Source organism: Taeniopygia guttata, chromosome 1 (genome assembly GCF_048771995.1).
Source record: "Taeniopygia guttata chromosome 1, bTaeGut7.mat, whole genome shotgun sequence".
Taxonomy (NCBI): Eukaryota; Metazoa; Chordata; class Aves; order Passeriformes; family Estrildidae; genus Taeniopygia; species Taeniopygia guttata.
In genome coordinates this window covers 72,091,378-72,106,236 of record NC_133024.1, presented here as the reverse complement: position 1 = coordinate 72,106,236, position 14,859 = coordinate 72,091,378, and the positions used below count along the sequence as shown (strand labels likewise).

At 34.4% G+C, this 14,859-nt stretch overlaps 1 protein-coding gene across 1 annotated transcript in view; it reads left to right on the top strand.

Moving 5' to 3' along the window:
* The window catches only part of LOC140685224 (uncharacterized), a 35,185-nt gene extending 21,244 nt beyond the window's left edge, over positions 1-13,941 (top strand). Inside the window, exon 4 of the mRNA XM_072936654.1 lies at positions 13,427-13,941. The gene's annotated coding sequence lies outside the window, so the exon portion shown is untranslated. The remainder of the gene's footprint in view (positions 1-13,426) is intronic.
* The last annotated feature ends 918 nt before the right edge of the window (positions 13,942-14,859 follow it).

Below are 14,859 nucleotides of genomic sequence, written 5' to 3'. Positions count from 1 at the left end.
AAGATTAACTCCATCCCAGACAGACTCATTACAATATATCAAACTTTTAAACATCAAAGCTTATCTTCTTGACCTATTCATGTAAAAGAGCTGATTGTAACTACTGTCAAGGACATGGCACTAGACTAGGTGTATTCTCCTGGGTTGATACTGTATGAAAATTGTCCATTTTCTAACTCACAGTTCCACAGAACTGTGGGGTAGCAGTTTGGATGTTTAGGTTGTAAATGCTTTTAAGAAAATAAATGCCTGGGAAAGAGTAAAAATCAGCTACATTGTTCAAAATCAGTTTTAAAAAAAATGTTTTAAATTATCTTCTTTTGAGAGGAGGGAGTCATAAAGAGTTTCACCAAAATTTGCATAAGATTTACCAAAGTGCAGACATAATAAATGCATTCAAAGAATCATAATCAGCAATTGAAATTAGAAAATATTAATCAAAACATATACTCAGAAAGTTTGTCTTTATTTCAATATGTTCCCTTCAAACTGGAAGATGGCAACTTCCAGTAATTTGTACAGTATGTTTGAGAAAGTATGTCCCTAAAAGATTAACAAATATGTATTAATACATTAATATCTATATATAATCACACACATTTGAGCACTAATATATCACAAAATCACAGCATGGCTGAGGTTGGCAGCAGCCTCAAGAGGTCATCTTGTCCACCTCCTCTGTTCAAGCAGGGCTGCCTAGAATATGTCCAAGAAGATGTTCAAATGGCTTCTGAATATGTCCAAGAGGGGAGACTTCACAACCTCTCTGGGCAAAATACCTGTGTCTATAGTATGCATCTATAATTCTGTTCTTAATTTGTATCGGAGCAAAAACTGGGAACTATGGAAAGCAGCCAAACAAGAGATTAAAAATTGTTTTTAGATGTAAAATACCTGATTATCTCCACTGGGTATACTTAATATACATATATTATATCTTCAATTATTTATGTCAGTAAGAGGTTGTTCCACCAAATGATATTTAAATAATTTTGAGAGAGTAAAAATAATATAAAATTTGAAACGTTTTTACTCACCTAGTGTTTGAGTGTCTTTATGTATTGACAAAGTCTTGTCTTTTCAGGGCTACATATAATATTGTGTGTTATTTTGACTAATCTTTTTTTTTTAAACAGTCACAAAGCCACTGTTATACCCCTTTTTTATACCCCTTTTTTTCTTTCTGAAGATAAATATTAAGACTGATTTACACCTTTTCTTTTGTATAATACAAGGATACTCTTTCATTAAAAATGCTATTTATTAATTTTTTTAAGTGTAGTGGTTATGATCTTGAAAAGCAGGTATGCGGACATTTACTTTTCTTCCTACTGATCTAATTCTCAGGTAATATGTTAGGATTTGACTAAAGACTAAAATGAATAAATGGTGGTTTTCCATTGTGAAATTGAGGTCAATTTTAGAGGTTATGTGTTTATTTAACTAAAGTACTTTTCAGAAATATTTTATCAGAGTCTCCTCATTCAATTTTAGTTTTCACACAGCCTTTGGAAAGACTTGGTTGAGTTAGTGAGGATGTTCAAATCATAGCAACATAGACTCATAAAGCAGGTTAAGTTAAAAGGGACTTTTGGAGGTAATTTCTTTCAAAACAGGGCCAGCTTCTAACTATCAGATCTCATCAGTATTTTTGTAAATGTTGCTCTTGACACAATTATCAAGAGAGTAACTGAGAGTTTATTTATATCAATGAAGGAATTTCTGTTGACTTGACTTTCAATTAGCCTGGAGTCATTGATAAGAAATGTCTTTGAGTTCCTTTGAAAATGAGCTTGTACTAGTTTTGAATAATTGAGAATTTTATATAGGTAGGGTGGGCTAAATTTGGCTGGACATCAGAACTGCTCTATCAATCCCCATCCTCATCAGGACAGGGGAAGAATAAATATAAGAAAAGGCTCATGGGTCATGTAAGAGATGAGGAGACTTCTCTCACCACTAACAATATGGGCAAAAGAGACTTGCTTAGGGAAAATTAATCTAATTGTTTACCGATTAAATGAGATAGAAAAACAAACCTTAAAAAATGTTCCCTTCACCTTCCCCTTCTTATTGGGTTCAACTTGACCTTTAAATTTTCTACCTCCTCTCCAGGTGCAGCTCAGAGGGATGGGGACCAGAAGATTGCAGTTGATTAATCCTGTGTTGTCTCTGCTGCTCCTTCCTCCTCAATGTCTTTCGCTGCTTCATTGTGCAGTCCCACTCACAAACAAAGGAGACGGCCCTTCACAAAAGTCTCCAACACATATCCTTCCCCTGAGCTACAGTTTTTCAGGGATGACTCCAGCACAGCTCCTTTCCATAAGGTGCAGTTCTTCAGGACTGGACTGCTCCAGCATGGGTTCCTCACAGGGTCACATGTCCCACCAGGAGCCTGGTCCTTTATGGGCTTCCCATAGGATCACAGCCTCCTTCAGGCATCCACCTCCTTCAGCATGTGGTCCTTCAGACACTGCAGGTTCCATGGGAACTCCATGGGCTACAGAGGGACCAGTGCTTTAACAGAGCCCTCACCACAGGCTGATGGGGAATCCCTGCTCCAGCATCTTCATCTTTGCTGAGTTTGGTGTCTGCAGAGTTGTTTGTCTCATATATTCTCACTCTGCTCTCTGGCTTCTGTTACACAGGAGGTATGTTTTTCCCTTCATAACCATGTTATCATAGAAGTGTTACCATCGTTGCTGACCAGCTTGGCTTTGGACAGTGAACAGTCCATTTTGGAGCTGGCTGGCCCTGGGTTTATCTGACATGGGGTAGGCTTCTGGGATCTTAAACGCTTATTCTCAAAACCTTGCCATACAAACCTCATACAATTCCTAATGGATTTTAAGTACAATATGAAGAGGGACTATGAGACAAATACATTTCTTAGCCTGTAATGCACCACTTCTGTAAGACCCAGTTCTACCTTCTCTGAAAATACCTGTACCAGAACTGTAATTAAGTCGAATGAAAGAGGCTTTTATTTCCAGCACTCCCTTTTCTGCACTGTGACAAAAAAGTCATTTGTTTTAGGGTTTGTTTAGACAACAGAAAATTGCTTTTCCTGTCTCATGAAGTCCCTGCAATAATTCTCCGATTCTCCAATCTCCAATTGTGTGAATTCACTTACCGGTGATAGAGAAGAACAGACAGTTCTTAAATGTTGTTCACTTTATCCTAAAATACATTAGATAAGGTGCTAACATGCTATTTTCCAGTGAAGAGAAAACATTCCTCTTTGTATTAACAAGAAATGTAACCAAGGTGGACCATATCACAAAGCCTACATATATACTGAAGACACATATATTTCACTGAGATGATTCTTATCCAAATAAAGTCCCCAATTTTTGTCTATTTACTTTTTCTTATCTATTTATTTTATGTCAGGTTTGTGGTCAAGGACACTGCTGCGTTGTAACACCCCCAGGTTCTTTGAATTCCCCATGTTGTAGCAGTGGTATTGACCCTTCTCTTTCAGTCTCTTTGTCTTCTTGTTGACAATACATTTAGTACATCATGCTTTAGCCACATATTTTCACTTCTGATAAAATACATTTAGAGGACAATGTCAAGCTATTTCAGATTTTCTGTTCTTCAATGAGCTCTGGAAAAAAGGTTAAAATTTGCATGTGCTATTTCTTCTTTTTTTACTATGTAAAAATTCTTTCTCTGTTGTAACAATGTAAGTGAATGTTTTCCTTTGCTTATGAACAGGAAAACCTTGAGGAAATTGCTTGAATTTTGGATTCTACTCTTTATTTAACTACTTTATGTGTTTATTCTTTGTAAAGGATATCTGTCAGGTCTGATAATATCTGAAAATATTATTTAATATCTGTCTAATAGATACTAGTTTAATACTTAATTTTCTTATTTAAAAGTAGAAAAATCCAAAGTTTTCATGTCCCTAGTTTTCTGCAATACTATTTTCAAGTGACTGATATTTGAAAAAGAAGAAAATTATATCTTTTGGCCTACTGACTTATAAAATTAGCTTGATTTGTGAGAGTGAAAAAACATGATCTCCATCTTAATGATGGAATCCCATTCTTTCAGGAGTTGCAGGTTGTAAAATGAACCACTATAATGAGTAACCTATTTGGACTAAGACAATATAAACTAACAGTATAGTTACTAATTTGTAAAAAATAACATAATATAAATGAATAGTAACTATTTTATAAATAATCAAATAGAAAAATTCAGACACTGAACAGTTGTTATTATTTCTCCAGCCTTAATAGTTCTTTACTTGGTTCTATTGCTTTGAAAGTGTTTCATGTAGGAAGCTAAAATCCCTACTATATTTATCAGCATTTGGCCTTCTATTTAAAGCGTGTCCTGAGATTTATTTTAACATGCATATATAGAATGTGTTGTGTATGGTTTGCCAATCTTATTTGCTTTGGTGTGTCTGATCTTGACATGATATAGCATGTTTTGTTTATTCCAGGAACACTGTAAAATATCTAGGCTGTTCTGTCTTTTAATTCTGAAATCCTTATATAACATCATTCTGATCTACCTTCTTTAACATTTGGTGTGTTGGTAGCACTTATTATTCTTAAGCTGTGTTAGTTAGGAGCATCCTACAACAAATTTAGCATTTTTAACATCTACTGAATGGAATTCATACTAGTGCCAATACTGAAGCTTTTCCCTGTTTGAAGGGCTATTTAAATAAAATACAAATAAAACCCTAACAGTCTTAAAAGGCATATCTGTGTGTAAAGTACTGTAGGAATATTTGCTCTCATTTGTAGTCATATATAATTTCAATCAGAGAATTGGCAGAAGTTATAGTAGCAGAAGTACTTTGAACAAAAATTGCTGTGTTCATAATCAAATAGGTCATCCAAAAAAATTAGCTCAGCCATATAGTTATTCCATTAAAAGTACATGAATTATCTGAGGTCAAATCTTTATAGACATAAGAAAAATCTGTAGAGGCAGTTGCCAAAGATCTTAAGCACTGGAAAGCTGTAGTGAGTTAACACCAATAGACAGCTAATGGTGCTTACCCACTGTGCCACAGTGCAATTGGGAAAGAACTGTAAGGGTTAAAATGGTAAGTTATGGATAATGTAACATGGACTATTTTTTGTTGGTATTTGGCAGTAGGGACAGATCTTGAAGTGCAGAGTGTAAGCAAAGTTCCTTCATTTTTGATTTCTTTGGAGAGAATAAAGTAGTTAGCTTCGGAGAATAAAGTAGTTAACAATGTAATTAGTTTTAAATAATGATGATAATAGTAAGAAGAACAACAACAGCTATAGGTGGCAACATGTAAAATGTAGCCTTGGTGAAATCCAGCTGGTGTTTGAGAACAAACAAACAAGTAAAGAAAAAAGCCCTAACACCAAACCAAGTCAAACAAAAGAGCAAAGTGAATACAGCAATTGTGATCCAAAAGTAAACATATCCATGAATAAAAATAAATGTGATATTTTGTGATATTTTATGTAATATATAAGAAGAGATCAATAAATTTGTGTTTCTCTAGACATCACTAGACAATGATGACATGTTTTCATACAACCTTTTTTTTAAGAATAAAATAAAACATTTAAGAACAGTGCAGATGAGAATACTATTAAAAAGATTGCTCCTGTAAATAAAGAAAATTCTGAGAATAAATAAAATCAAATACCTGAAACAGAATTATAAATATTTTAGAGTTCTAGTTGATGTTGTATATCTGCAGAATCAAAATTTCTGATTAATGGCAAACTGCAAAAATGTCAGGATCACAGAAAACAATATTCTTGCTAAGAAAGATAACGGTCCTTCTTTGTTGCCATGGCACTCACCATTACATCCTTCTGTATTATCACCAGCTAGCTACAGTGCTCTTTTCAGGCCCTGCCTCTAAGACTTTTTTTGATGGAGTCTGCTGCCTTGTACACTGGGTAGTGCCATTGCAAGAGATACAGCTGATAAAGGCTGAAACCACGATGGAATGATTTTCTTTCCCTAGCCATCAAGCTGAACAACTGCTTAGCTAGGAATTGGTTTAGCTGAGAAAAAGCATGTCAGATTTATCTGTAGTTTAGTGCTATATTAGGACAAGAGAGTTTCAGATTCTTGTCTTTGGACATGTTTTTTTGGTCTTTCATTTAGCTCACAGGGAACCTGCACAAATAACATTTTATGAAGTGACCAGATCTCTGTGGCTTTTACAGGTCCACAGGCTTTGCCTTTTACAGGGCCAAGACAAAATATTTACTGGTCTGATTTCAACCTGAATGTTCAAAGAATATTTTTTACCATGTACAAAAAACAATTTAAACAAATATGTATACCCATATAAAAAATAAATCACTGCAGTCTAGGCAAAAAATCTAACATTATTCAGTTTGTACATAAAAGTCTTTAAAATACGCTATTGAAAATAGACTTTTTTTTTTTTTTTTTTTTTTTTAATCCTACTGTGTCAACAGTGCTGCTCGGTAAACAGAAGTTTTAATTAAGAATTAAATGTAGGTTGAGCCTGAGGGAAAATATAATTTAAAAATGATTATATCTTTTCCAGATTAGTTAAAGAATAATTGGGAAATTCCTTTATATTTCTTTAGGTACTTTAGGTAATTATTTATTTCACAAAAAATCAGTGCCAACTACTCCCGCACATAAGCTTGATGTTATTTGGCAACAATCCATCCTGATTTCATAGTGATAGAGTTCTGAAATTTAGATCCAGCATCACCAGTGCTTATTGTAGATTAAAGTATAACCAGGTAAATTGAAATCTCACAGATGTGAGACTGTTTTTAAGCCACTGGAAGCTGTGTTTTAACCTGTATACCTCTATCTAACCTCTATTCCCACTATAAATTTTATGTGTACAGTAATGTTTATTACATTATTCATAAATTAAAGATTTTCAAGGTATGTATTAACCAGTTTTTCTTATCTCCATCTGTGCTTTCTGAAGAAATTTAATTTTTCCTGAATTAAGTCCAGGAACTTCACAGTAATATCTAATTACTCTGAATTTGTTACTTTTTGTTGTTTTTTTCTTTTTTTTCTGAATTATAAGATTAAAATTATACATACAGTACCTTAAAAAATTTATATTTCATTTCAATAGTTTAAATGTAAAGCACATACGATAAAGACTATACATTATTGGATCTTTTTTCTTAGCCATTATCTTATTTAGAAAGTATGTTTGAAAAGTTATTCTGTATGAAACTTATGACCATGATTGATCATGAGTAAGATCCAAATTGGAGAAAAATTAAGACAGTGTAGGCAAATTTTCTTAATAGCAACAATAATTTTGTATTCTGTACCTCACTGAAAAAACCAATGGGTTATTTGTTTAGAAGTTTGCATGATTCACGTTAATTTTATTGACATGTGGGACACTGATGGGAAGATACAGCTGGTTTATGTTATAGAACTATATAGGAAGGATCAGCAGGAAGAATCAGCAACAGGTGAAGAATTGACTGCAGCCCCCACTCCCTTTTTCCCTGTGCCACTGGGGGGAAGAGATAGACAACTGGTAATAAAATTAAGCCTAAGAACAGGGAGGAGGGTGTTTGAGTTTTGGGTTTACTTCTCATTAGCCTACTCTGATTTTGTTTGCAATAAATTAAACTATTTTTTCCAAACTGAGTCTGTTTTGCCCATTACAGTAATTGATGAGTGATCTTTCTCTGTTCTTATCTCGACCCACAAACTTTTCAGTATCTCCTCTCTTCCCTGTCCAGCTCAGGAGAGAAGTGATAGGACAGCTTTGGTGGGCACCTAGCATCAAGCAAAGGTCAAACCACCAGACTTCTCCATTTGTCTTCTTGGATAGTCCATTCTGTAGTGAAGATGTCAAGATGAAGGCTGAAATAAATTATTATTTATGACAAGAACTGGTGGGGTTTTACCTCTCTTTTTTTCCCATTTTAGTAAAATAACCCACAGGATTTATATATCCTATTGAAATAAAACAATAAAATTATGCAGTAAAAAACTAAAACATCTGCTAAATGTGGCACTCTATGACCACTCATATATCCTCTTAATTTTCAATGTGATTTATAGTATGCAAAGGATTCAAGGGAGAGTCAAAAGGCAGTTGATCAATACCATCAATAGCTACAAGACCTAATTAAAGTATGTCAAAGGACACAGAAATCTGAACCAGGAGAATAATTCCTAATACTTTGTTAATCAAGTCTTTCACAAAAGTTAAAGAATTTACCATGTAGACATTTTAATCTGCAGAAACGGATCAAATTCATGGGGTAGCCTGAAATTACGTCTGAACAACTCATTTATATTTAAAAATTGCAATCTGCCAAATATACTAGGTACTGCAGACTGTGTTCCTTCATTTTTCAACTCAGCTAACAAGTTGGCAACAACTGTATTGTGATACCAAAATCCTATTCACTGGGTTTGTATGCAGCTCTACAAACTCTTCCTATCAGTCTTTATTTACCCAGCATCAACATTTTCAATCCATTTTTGTGCTCTGTATTGCTAGTGAAGTTCCTTTGTTAAAATATTCAAAGCAAGTGAAACAAATACATTGAAAACATGGTTAGAATTAATTAATTACTTTTTATATGCACAGTTTCAGTCTTTCTCATCGTACTTCTTTTTACTGGATGTATTTTATTTCATATGGTCATGTATAATAAATATGAAGGCATTCAGCTGTCTTCAGGCAACATAATGGACCTTGTCTGAAATAAAATCTCCATCTAATTATAGATAAGTATTCTCTAAAATCCTTTTGTTTTAATAGAGCCTATCAGAGATTTTCATATACCAGATAGCATGCCAGATAATTTCTCTATTTTTTAATTACATCCTACATTTTGGCCTACAGCCTAATCTGAGCTCTTTATGGTCTCTTTTCAGAATTGGCATATGCCAAACACTGATTGCTTCATAGTCACTTGTGTCTGTCTTTCATTTCCTCTCAGATTTTAGAAAAGGAACCACATTTCAATGTCATCGGTGAAATGAAGACATATCCATGTCATTCATCTTACTGTGCTTGTTGCATTTCTTAGTATTTTAATATGTTTAGCATTAAAGTTAAAGATATATATTCTTAGCATTGTGTATAGTGTAGAAATAGTAGAATGAAGAACTATGCATGAGATTGATGGAGGAAATTTTAGCCTTCACATTATCCCCTCACATCCAGCTTTCCTGCTGCAGCATTGATGCTACTTGTGCTCTCTGAGCAACAATTCGGTTGCTAACTCATGCCTTTATTTTGTGAGTGCAGTTCAATTAATTAAATATTTGAAAGGCTCTAGGTTATTTGAAACAACTACATGGCACTTACATATACGAGATCTGATTTGTAGGACACCCTTACCTTGCTAGACAGGAAGAACTATTCCTCAAATACAGATGCCTGTATAAGGTAAACGAAACGCAGTTTATGTCAAAGACGGTTTATGTGTCCAAAAGTCAGGGACAAGAAAGAGAGGAAATTTGTTTCCTCATTTCAAAGCAAAAAGCCACCAACCAACCAACCAGACAACTATCCAAAAATCCTCGATTTTTGTCCAGGAATTTTATCCTGGAAAAAAATTGTTGTCCTCCTGTTTTTTTTAAAGTTTTCACAAAGAGGAGGCGGACTGTTATGAAGTAAAGGAGTTTCAGCTGTCCTGCCACTCCCTATTTGCATCACAGATGCCTTTTCCTTTACTTATTAGCTGAAGTATAAACAACTTTCTTGTAGTAATGAAATAGAGAATTAAATATGTGGCTCCAAACAAATTACTGTTCAGTTTAGTTGTACCAGATACTATTTTGCAGTTTTGGTGGAAGTAATCACACAGAATTAGATTTGCAATATTCAGTGGTGAGAGTATCTGCCAGAGTTGCAAGACATTGCTCATTGATCTATAAATTATAGCTTCCTTTCCACTGAAGAATTCTGTAGTCATGGTTTGTGGAGAGAAAATTTCCATGTAAGAATGTAAGATCCCTTTACAAATCCCCCATTAGTCAGACCATTGGGCTGCTCTCTGGGAAGAACTCAGAAGTCCTCTCTTTCCATTATGCAAATCTCAGAGGGGTTTTACAGAAACTAGTCTGCATGAAGACTTAGTTTCCAAGTTGTCTTTTGAAACATTTTTTTCTCAATCTCTTGGCTACTTTGCTGCTGTTCTATTAGCAGCTGCCTGACCAGAATTTACCAGAGAGTTTTAAATTATATTTTCTGTAGAATTCCAATAGTGCAAGTCTATTAAAAAAAAACCTAAATAAATGTTATATCATCACAGTGCCTATAGAGATTAAAGGTAAGCACAAAAACTTGGAGCCCAAGAAGGACAAGAACAGACTGTGGCATAGGGAACAAATAAATAGATCTTTCATAAAGCATACATTTTAAAATATTTCAACTTGTTACATTGTCTCAAATTAACAATATAAAACTTCTGCCTCAAACCATTCATAGAAGAAAAGTTTTAAAAAAGGAGAATAAGAAAATTTTAGTGCAAATCTGGAAAAAATATCATATATTATGAATCAGGCTATGGATATTCATTTAGATATATTCTGTGACGTGGTGAGTTTTCAAACATAATTTTATGATTGTAAATATAATTTCATAATGTGATTGCAAATATAATTTACTAATTTAGATATGTACCATAATTTATCCAGCATAAAATGTGCAATTATACTGGATTATAATGACAGAAATTAAAAGAAATAAGGAAAAAAGAACCTGCTATTGATTAATGAATCCCAGACATTCAGCTGTGAAGAAGCAGAGACTAGGAAAACAGCACACCTATTTGACCTCTTGGATCTTCAGAAGTGGATAAAAATAATAATAAAAAAATAGAAAGAAAAGGTATTTGAACACAGCTATTTATGAATTTTATGAATTTGCAGTTGGATTTAAAATGCTTCCCTCATGATGTTCTTCTTCATTTGTTATGATGCAATCTAGATCCACAGAGTATCCAGACATATTAAAGTTTAGCAAAGTTATAAGAAAACAATAGATTTTAAATTAATTTATGTTCTTAGCAATGAAATCTAACAAATAAATAAGGAATAACAATGATTTTAGGAAGAGCAAAGATCTACAGTTTGGAAGGGATTCATGTTTCCTCAAAGGGATATAATGTCCTTTCAGGCTTCTGTTAAGAAAGATTAATTCAATTATATTACTCACTGCCAGGGACAGGGTAAGTAAAATTTAATAAAAATATTATTGTTCTCCCTTCCTTCACCTACTGAACTTAACAAAGGCAATAATATCTAATTTACAAAGTTCAGTCAAACTCACCTTTGCTATTGGATGGTATTTATAGTGTCTCTCCATGACTCCTGGGCCTGTACAAATGTCACTGATTCTGTAGGATTGTGGAGTGGTTCAGATCATGCACCATATTTTATTGAAATCCTTGCTGGGTAGGAAACAAATGCTTGAATTCACAATTTCATTTGTATAGAAGCTAAACATTCAGTAATGGTAGGTTATGGTGGGATTGCCTTAAGAGAGTAGTCACTCAAAAATGGTCTGACATACCATGGCTCTGTTGGCAAAAAATCCAGCAAGGGCCCATCATGCTCTTTTCAAGCAAGAGAGACATGGAAGTATCATGAGCCTAAGCTGACATAGCTCAGCTTTGCACCTGCACTAATCACTGTAAACACTGTCAATCCACTGATGATTTTCAATAAAGATTTATTAATATCTAAAGAGTACATTCGCCAGTTAGCCAGCTATACTTTTCTAACTTGAAGTCATCATAAATTGAAATTTCTAACGTTGATTAGTTTAAAAAAATTGGACATATGTCTTTTAACATAATTTGTTGCAAAAAGTCAATCTGACTGGACTAAACTGTGAACCAGCATTTTAGTTGTAGCTATCTGATCCATTCTCTGTTGATGTCACTGAGAGATTGGATCTGCCTATTTTTATATATCTCCTCTCTTCCATGCATTTATCCATAAAAGAGTGCATAAAATATAACTATATTGAAATGTTACCTCTGAAAATGAGGGCAGGCTTGAACTCCAGTAAGGTATTTAATTCTTAGAATTATTGAGATCTGTCTTATTAAATTAGCTTTCCTCTTTCCTTTATATATCTTAAACCACATTCCCCCCCACCAAAAAAAAATGAGAAAGCTCAGATATCCTAATAAATATTTGATGTAAAACTACTGTATTTTGGAGTAATTTAGTCACAGAGTTGTTATTATTTTTTTATTTTCAAAATACAACTTTTTTCATTTTCAAAAATACAACAGCAATACAAAGATACCATATTCATATGTGTAAGTGTTAAAGCAAAGATGGCATGATGTTTCAAGTACACTTGACAGCAATATAAGCAGTTGCTATAATATAGTTCTGTAGCCAAAGATAGCCTCTCTGTGTATCTAATGAGACTTTAATTAGCTTCATAATCAAGCCTTGTTTCTGATGAAACTTGTAATATGAATTGAACAGCATTATATTTTTGAAAGAATATGCATAATTTAATTTAATAATTTTCTTTATTAGGAGAATAGTAGCCAAAAGTGCATCAGCAACTGTAAACCTCTGTGATATTAGAATTTTTAAAATTCAGTTGACATCAGTTCATATATGCCATGTTGGTAGCAGCTTTAAACAAAGGATCTGGCTGTTACAGCTGTCACCTAACTGCACAGACCACCTTATGAGAGGGAAGGTAGTCATGCCTTTACTTCTCTACAGGTACTAAGCTATTCTATATTTTTGGTCAGTCCTACTACCTGGTAAGGATGAGTCTGCTTATATCTTTCCTTGGCTTTTAGAAGGAACTCAGAAGTTCATGCTGCATTTTCACTCTATAGGAAAAAAAAGCTTTTCCACTGAGAGGTTTCTGAGATTGCTCAGGAAGTGAAGTGACAGAATTTTTCCTTTCCATTGATTATAAAGGAAAGACATATGTCTTATTGTTGTATTTTCAGAAGGTAGAAGAATTAAAGTAATGCGCCATCTGTGGTTAATTCTATTTGAAATAACCGTTTAGTTTCAAGGAAAAAAATCATAGCTTCTAATTAAAAACATTATAAAGGTCCTGGGTAACCCAAAATGTTATTGTATTTCATACCAATTATTATCTGTGCCCTACCTCTTAGTATCTTGCTAAGATGCAGCAGCACAGCCATGAACGAAACTGTGGGGCTGGGTTGTATAAATGTACTTTAAGGCTGGGACACTCAAGACAGAGTCTCTGTTTCCTCTTGGCTCTTGCTATTTCCCTTTCATTCTGCAGGGAGAGAAAGCTGAGGCAGTGTGGGTAGAGGCTTCCATTTGTATTTTGGTTTTTTTTTTGTTTGTTTGTTTATTTGTTTGGGTGCTTTTTAGGTGGCTTCTTTGGGCAGGTTTTCCTGAGAGGTTGTGTTTTGCAATCCTGAACTGCTGCACAGTAAATTCCCTAAATTCCTGTCTACAGCTCTCCATATGGTCACCCCATTCTTCCAGCAGCACCCAGTGGCACAGGAAAGGCAGACTCCGAGTCATCCCAGCTGGCTGCCTGCTGCTTCTGCTAGTGACAAGATGAAGTCCCTCCATGTGCTTCAGCTGTTGACTGAATTTCACCTGCTGGAATGTGCCAGCTGCCTTCGCCATCCAAGCTGCCTCTGCCAGAGCGGTAAGAGGGAGAAGGGCTTCCACCATCTTTGTCTCTACACACTGCTGTCTCAGTGGGCACCATCTTGGATGAGGAACTCCTCCACTATTTTGAGTTTCTCTTTGTTCTTTGTAACTTGTACTTTCCTTTCCTGTTGCTGTTTCAGAGATTTTTAGCAAACTGTTATTATTTTAACTTATAGCTATTCATATTTGTTTCTCAGTATTGATGGAAAGGGATTGATTAAAACTAAAAAGGAGGTAACTCATTTTAGAGTGCCCACCTCTTGTCTTAAACCAAGACAATAAAGAAAAGATTTTGTGACACATTTACACTACTATCTTTTAGATAAGAAACAAAACCTTTAATTCTAGGCTCTTACTCAGCTGTAATGGTTCTTTTTGCTCTCCTTGCCTATGTTTGAGACTTTGAAAGTACAAGGTTATTTTAATATGGTTACAAGGATAACTGGGTTCAACTATTCTTTGCTGCAGCAGAAGGGTAGTTATTAATGTGATTACACCAACTTTAATTTCCTCTACCCTCTGCAGTCCTCTCCACTCCTCCAGCAGACTTTGCACCCTTAAACCTTCCTACACACTTTTATGCAGTGTTCCTTGGTATAAAATGTGGATGCTCCTTGTCCTCTAAGAATCATTCTGCTGAGCTCTTACACTACTGCATGCTATTTCAGGCACAGAACTACAGAAAAAAAAATAAAGAAAGGAAGGAAGAAAGTAGAAAAAAGGTAAGAAAGGAAGGAAGGAGGAGTATTAAAATTGAGATCTCAGAGTCGCCAGAAGGTCCCCAGAGGAGATTAAGAAATTTCCTTGGCTATGATTCATAAGGAAATTAAAATAATTATTTTCAAAGATTTAAACTCTCTGTCAAATGATGGAACTTGTAAACAGCTGACTGTTTTCTTTGGCATCTCAGAAAAATTCATTATTTTGAATATAGTAAGGGGATCAGAATACATAGTTTTAAACTCTTCAATCAGTTAATGAAATAATAAAAGTAAGACTAAAGTAGTACTCACTGGATTCCAAAATATCAGAGATAGAGAGACCTTCCTCTTTAAACCTGCAGACCATTTAAATCTATTTTTTCTTAAACAAAACCTACAAGCCATAAGTTTTGTCTCCTGTGTTTATAATAGACAAAAATATGTTACATATTTATGTCATGGTTTGACGCTGGCACAATGCCACGTTGGGCGCCAAAATATTTGTCTTAGTTTAGGGCAAATTTGGGGA